The following is a 7665-nucleotide window of genomic DNA, read 5'->3' as shown; positions in this document are numbered from 1 at the left end:
CACAAAAGATAGTTTTTGTTTCCGCAGGACAATGCTTCGTGCCACACAGCCAAGCCAATAAATGTGTGGATGGAGGACCATACCAGATCAAGACCCTGTCATGGCCAGCCCAACCAACAGACCTGAACCCCTCTGAAATGTGATCAAGAGGAAGATGGAAGGTCACAAGCCATCAAATAAAGCCGAGTTGCTTGAATTTTTGCAGCAGGAGTTGCATAAAGTCACCCAACAGTTAATGTGGAAGACTAGTAGAGAACATGCCAAGACGCATGAAAGCTGTAATTGGAAATTTAGGTATATTCAGCCAAATATTGATTTCTTAAAGGGACACTTCACCCAATTGCATTAAGCTTTGTATCGTTAGAAACCCAGTCATATTTTTGAATGGTCGTGCATTTTATTCCCTAATTTTCCCCTGAGACGGTTGAAATAAGGATTTCAGTGTTGCAGTTCCTGCTTATAATGATGTAAAAATCGTAATTTTGCGTCATTCTAAGCAGGAAGTCCCATATCTTTGTAGAGGGGTTAAGACTACAAACACTCGTTCCTCATTTTTCCAGGGGGTGGGACCCACTCACACTACATACCTATTACAGATCAGTGGGTGGGACTTCACTTGCAGAAACTAAAAACAACATCCTCCATCTTGTTTGGAAGCTAAGCTAACAGGCGCTGTGGAGCCAGATGTGAATTTACGACAATGGTGAAATGTAGCTACTCAATATGATATGGAAGAAGAGGATTTTGAAAGTCTGATGCTTGAATCAGATGTTCGTGGCTACTTTTACGACCCGCAATATAGCGAAGAGCAGCTGAGGCTGATGGAGGAACAGGAGGCAGAAGACCTGCCTGTCGCGGACGAGGAGCCCGGACTGGCTCGAGCTGGGGCGGACTGGTGGTGCATGTGCTCTCACTGTGCGCCTACGGACACAGAGATAGAGTCCGTCTGCTGCAAAGAATTTCAACAATGGCAATTTCTCCTGGACGAAATCTCTAAATCAGACGAGGACACGGACGTTTGTGTTGTGAACCATCCTAGTTTTGCACCACGTATGTTCTGACTGAACATCCCGGTATCATGCAATAATTCACCATTTCGAAAGAAATACAAATGAGGAGTAATTCACTAATGAGTTTGCCAACTAACTAGAAATGTTGCGTGACATGAATTTCAAGCTCTGGTGGTAGCTAGCCTTGTAGACGGAAGAGTGATTTCTCTGATAGGCGGATACATCATAGGCTTTGTTCTGGATTAGTGGGAGTGGCTTGTGGAGCTTTGCAATGTGGTGCATTGTGGGAGTTGTTGTCTTTCATACAAATGCACCCTAAAGTTACTTTCTGTCTTTCCTCGGTCTTTTTTGACTTTGGCACCAAATTCGAAATTTATTTTACATTTCGACTACATATATGACCCACTTTCAATAAAGATTAATGTTCCCACGGGTGAAATGCTCCTTTAACTCTTCTAAAGGTAAAAGAGCATCGTGTTGTTTAAAAACGAATATAAACTTGTTTTCTTTGCATTATTCGAGGTCTGAAACCATGGCTTCTTTCTTGTTATTTTGACCAGTTGTCATCTTCTGAAAATAAATGCTCTAAATGATAATGTTTGTTTTTATTTGAAATTCTGAAGAAATGTTGCAGTCGTTTATAGAATGAAACAAATTTTCATTTTACTCAAACATAAATATAAATGGTAAATCCAGAGAAACTTCATTTTTTCCAGAGCTGTATTTTAATAAGTTTTTTAAAAAAATTCATGTGGTTATATATTTACACATGCATCTCATCGCTGATAGAAATGCCTCTTCTTCACTGATATAAAACTTGTAGAAGTGTAGCATCCTATCCTGTAGTCAAGCCATACCATATAATCTACTTTGTAACATACACACACATACACACCTGCATTCATTTGGAGCATGTGTAGCAGCCTGACCCCTAACAACAGTTCCTCTCCTGTGTGTGGGTGCCTGGGGCTTCTTCTTCGGCCCCCGAGGAGCCCCTTCATTTTATCGGCCTCGTTCTGGGGGAGGTACTTAATGCACACACACGACAATCGGCGGGGCTGTAATTGCGTTGTCAGGGGCCAAAAAACAAGCCCCGCTCCTTCAAACAGACATCTGGCAAGGAGGCAGAGAAAGCCATGTTGTTAGGAGAGGGAGAGCGAGGCAAGACAAATAAAATTACTGCTTGGGTTGTGAGATCGGTGGGAGCCCAGCCTGCCTAATCTCACCAATGGGAGAGCACGCCTGTTGTAACCCAATTACAGGAGCATAAGCAATTTGTTAGACACTTCACATAATGTAACAATTTCCCAATAAACTCTGACTTGTAATAACATTGCTGAGTGAGTGCATAAATTCTAAAGGAACGAAGACGAAGGAGGGTTGGATGCCACAGCTGCGGGCAGAAAGTTAGCAGCATCAGCAAGATCGCTCACATTTACACTCAGACCTGCTTCCAGTTTTTGTGCTGTTTAGATAGGATGAGGATGGGGTAAACAGAATTATGGTTTTCAGCCGCATACCGTAAAAGACAGGGTCTCTGGGGGGTTGTGTATTAACACCTGATAGATACACCAATCGAGTGCCATTCCATATAGTACTGTAGGAAGCATAATATAGTCCAGAGAAAACTGTAAATGGATTAGGGAAAACATGTAAATACAGTCAAATTTACCCATCAGACATTACACACCACCTTAGGACTACATGAAGAGAGTAAACTAAATATGATGAAAAGAAGCTGGTGGACGCCATTATTATTTTTCAGCTTAATTGGCCCTCAAGAGCAGTTACTTGACAGTTGAGCATGGTTAAAGTGCACAAATTACAATGCCATGATGGTGGGTTGGGATATACAATAGTTAGAGTTTTACTGCAAAGTAATCAAACACATTTAGTGTCATTATTGTTAAACAGCTATCACTAAATACATGGCATATGACAAACAATATGACTAATATTAGTTTAATAATTTGATACTACTACTACTACTAATAATAATAATAATAATAATATTGCATTTTTGTATATAAATTCACAGACATTATAGTATTTTATAGATCATTTACTACTGTTCAAAAGTTTGGGATTGGTACGATTTAAAAAAATGTTTTTAAAAGAAGTTTCTTATTTCTTAGGCTTCATTTATTTGATAAAAAATACAGTAATATTGTGAAATTAACAGCATTTATTTGAAATAGTTTTTTTGGTTTTAATGCATCCTTGCCAAATAAAAGAATTAAAAAAAAATTATATCTTACTAACCCCATACATTTGAACAGTACGTGTATATGTATTTATTTAGGTATATGAAATAATATCATGCTTAATTTCCAATATTCATCACTCACCTTGAGTTATGGATATTGGAAATTAAGCACGATATAATTTCATATACCTAAATAGAGAACTCACATAATGATAAAAAAATATAAGTTCAATTCAGTCATTAAATAAAAGCAAAGTGTAAAGTGAAGCTGCTCCTATTGAAATATCCCCAGCTCAGTCTGTAGGGAGCAGTGCAGGATCCATATCAATCAGAAGACGGCTATTGACAGTAACTCCTCACAGGCTACACACACACACTATTTATACAATTACATGCAGGCTATTTTAGGCACATAAACAGAAAGGACTATACATGTTCAGAATTCTATTACATTTGCAAAACATTTTACTTCCGTAGCGTGACATTTTTGAGTGAAACAGGATTTCAATAATAAAATCTTGAGAGTGGTATTTGATGTTATCCACTGAGAATTGACTGTAATGTGGGCATTATGTACTAGAACAATGGTTCTCAATTTTTACTTCAATGCCCCATTTGTCCAAGACAATATTTAAATATTCCAGTCTGCTATATGTACCTCTGGTACTTCTGTTATAGGCTGAATAAACTCAATGATGCAAGTTTAATGTTGTACATCTTAAAGTGTTTTGTTTTTAAGCATTTTAATTAAGATTGTTATTATAACTGAATGTAAATAATTTTCAGACTTATTGGGACCCCCCTGGACATTTGCTGAGGCCCCCTATAGTGACCCAGGCCCCCTAGTTGAAAAACCACTGCACTAGAATGAAGGAAGACCAAACGAGAGTTTGTTAAATCAATGCCATAATATCTTTTCGGTAACTAGTAAACTATTAAATTGCCCGAATGGCCAAAGTGACTTCAATGTAAAAGGGAAAGTTGATTCAGTGGAAGCATGAGCCAAGAACATGAAAACAAACTAGAGATGCACTGATTTCAAATTTCTTGGCCAATTTCTTGGTGTTACCTGCCGGTACCGATTGTTGCCACATTCAATGTTATGGAAAAGAACAACCATGACAGAAATTCACAAATGTATAAATTGTAAGAAATAAAAAAAGCTACAATTTGAGATCAGAAAAGCATCACATGTAAGAATAAAATAAAAAAACTAAGTGCTTGTTTGTAAGGAAGGTTGGGAATTATTGTATCCAACACAGCTGTCAGTCAAATCACGTAATAAAAGAATGCACGACTTAGACCGGAAGACTCGGGAGGTGAACTAATCATTTCAGTTTCCTGTACAGAACCTGATGTTGTGCATGCGCAGTCAACACAAAATGAATGAATCACTCTCTCAGACAACTCGTTGTTCTCGAGTCATATTAAAAAGAAAATCATAATCAACCTATCACTAACTTTTACACAACATGCGTTATCTTTTTCAACTATTTACGTTCCAAAACTGAATGCGTTTAACTGAATACTTGCCAAGACGGGCATTTTGACATAATTTTGTGAGTATTTGAACGTTTACGAGCAGTCGTTTTGGTACTTGCGACTCACAAGCTGTTTATGTGCATGGCACTTATATAGATCAGTGGTGTGTGCACTAATGATGTGAGTGCGAAACCTGTGGGAATTAGCCTAGTAAAATGATGCACAATACAAGCACTATTTAACCGGAGCGAATGAGACGAGTGAGAGGAGGCGGGAGTGTATCACTTCACCATTGGAGAGAAGAGAGAGATGCAGCTGACGTTATTGCCTGTGCCTCTGGCAACAACGGACCAGCTCAAAATCGGAAGGACGCGAGACTGACCGGCCGGTCACCAGTCCGGGCCAATCATGCGGAAAATCGTCCGATTCCGGTCACTGGCCGGTCGATCAGTGCAAACAAACGATTATTTTCTTAACCAGAATAAAATGCAGATGAATTGTTCACAGTAAGTCCAGCCGCCCTAATTTACAGTCAATGGGTTCATTTTGATGTTTATATGGCATCTGTGACAAAGTCACATCAGAGCAATTGATATACATTTTCCCATAAAATCTCACGATACCATTAGCTAAAAGCCCATGGTTCTGTGGGTGACATATGTACTGGCTGCAGCTCAACACAGTTTGGCACAAAGTAAGAGAGAAAGCAGGATAGAGAGAGAGACCATTCCCCTGTGAGTGAAAGCAAGCAGTCAAGGTCGGAGGAGATCAGGATGGGGTTAATGAAATGATGACAGCAGGGGTGAGGGGGAAAACTCCAGTGGTAATTTACAAGCCTCTCCCCTGTAGGGCTGAAGGTTACACTAGGCCCTGTTGGGGAAAAGCAGGAGAATGGGACAATGCGATGGATCTACACCATGCTTCATGCCCCACAGGCTGACACACACACACGCATGCCCATCAAACAACTCAAATTAAATGTAAGATAGTCAGGAAAGAAACTTTTACTGTAACTATGACTTTTGAAATAAATTAGGGTGTTCATAAATTGGAGATAGGCTTTAACCTTCTAAAGCCTGACATATTAAATAATTGTCAGAAAAAAATCAAAATTTTTGAAATGCAAAAGATTATTATACCTTTAGACAGAAATGTAAAAATAAAAAATAAAAAAAATAATTAAGTGTGCAAATGTCTTTAATGGCTCAAATACTATGACACATGAGATGTGCTTATGGAGCTCATACTAGAGGAGGAAATTACAAAAGTTATCAAAAATATGCATTTTGGTGCAGTTGCTGATGTATATGGCCAAAGCAAGATGAAATTGTGATAGCTTTGTAATGTGACTATATGCATATATAAATATTAGTTGATTGCCACACTATATCTCCTAATAATATGTTTTAGTGAGATGATATTTAAATGATTCGTTTTATGATCAAAGCTCTGTAGTTTTCATTGTGGGGGAAAAAAATTATAATCCGATGCAATACAATGATGATTGAGAGATGTACAAATAAACGCTCCTCAAAAGCCGCATGTACCATAAGTTGGTCCTCACATTTTAACATGATGTTTCTAAAAATTGGTTTATATTATAATCAAACCTAGTTGCTTCTGTCAAGTGCTCATCTTAACATACAACTATCAATATAAAAGTTACTTGAAGGTTTACTTCACAGATATCAGTAAAGATTCCACAGCAAAAAGACATGCACCATGACCCGAAGTGGGATCATTTTAGAATTATGCCAGAATGGCCTTTAGCTAAAAAAGTATAAATTATAAATCAGACAGAAGACATGTAGTATAACAGGTTTATCAGCAAAGTCTTGATCATGTTGATAATTTCGAGGCCTTAGAAATTCCATGTCAAATATGACACAGTAGGCTTTGTAGGGTTAATCCCTTAAAAAAAGCTCTCTACATCCCTGGAAATGACCATTGTGTTCAAATTTCACATAAAACTACACCATATTTAAAAAAGGGTACGGAAGCTATCCACTTGCATTGCTAATCGTATTACGTTGCGACACAAGTAAAAGCCTGGATGTAAGTGATTGTTGTAATTAGAGTGCTTTAAATTACAGCCCTAATTCCAGACGATGTCCCCCACCATTCATATGCTGCTGACCACGCTAGAAATTCCTCCCTGATGGGACTCCTGGCTCTGTCATAAAACTATCTGAGGTGTAATCTTCAACTGATTTACCTGCCGTTTCCTCACCGCCGCCCAATAAAAAGGGCGAGACCGCCGAGGTTTCGTGGGGCTAGTTTGTGATTAGGGATGCATAACCATATCCTGCTTTGATCGTTTCCATGCCTTATAACTTCTTGCATATATAATGCGAGGGACTCAGGGGGCAGACAGAGTGCAGTGTAAGCAGGGAGGATTTGGGAGCAGCGCTGGGCTGCAGTCTTAATCTGGCTCTGGAGACAAAGCGTTTATGATGTACATCATTGGCTGAAGTGGAGGAAGGACTAATTATAGTCATCCCGCATGACACATCCTGAGGTATTGACCATTTGTTCTTTTTGGTTAGATGGGGTACTAAGCACCCGAAGAGCAGCTCTCAACTGTCCGAGGAAAGCTGATGAGTGCATTAAAAACAACAAGAACTCTTTTGAGAGACGAGCGGATGAAGTTGCTGACTACAGCGAAGTCGACAAATTAAACCCCAGATTTTTTTACTCATTTGTTTCCAGGGTAATAGTTTAACCTGGCTAGAGCGTGATTTTGTTTTCCGCTCTGCCATTTGGATCGGCAATCGCTACTGTTCTTGTTCATGGAAAGTTCAAGGCATTATTCACAAAGTAAAACTGTGACACTGACATTAAAGAATAAATGAATGTGTACTCTCTTCCACCACTCTCTGAGGTGGAGATAATGAGATGCTATATCACCATGATGGAGGGAGGGGAAATCTGATTAAGATGTGTTTGCATCCAACGTCTCAACTAACT

Source organism: Rhinichthys klamathensis, unplaced genomic scaffold, assembly GCF_029890125.1.
Source record: "Rhinichthys klamathensis goyatoka isolate OS25496 unplaced genomic scaffold, OSU_Roscu_1.1 h1tg000505l_1, whole genome shotgun sequence".
NCBI classification, from domain to species: Eukaryota; Metazoa; Chordata; class Actinopteri; order Cypriniformes; family Leuciscidae; genus Rhinichthys; species Rhinichthys klamathensis.
This window is presented reverse-complemented; position numbering follows the sequence as displayed.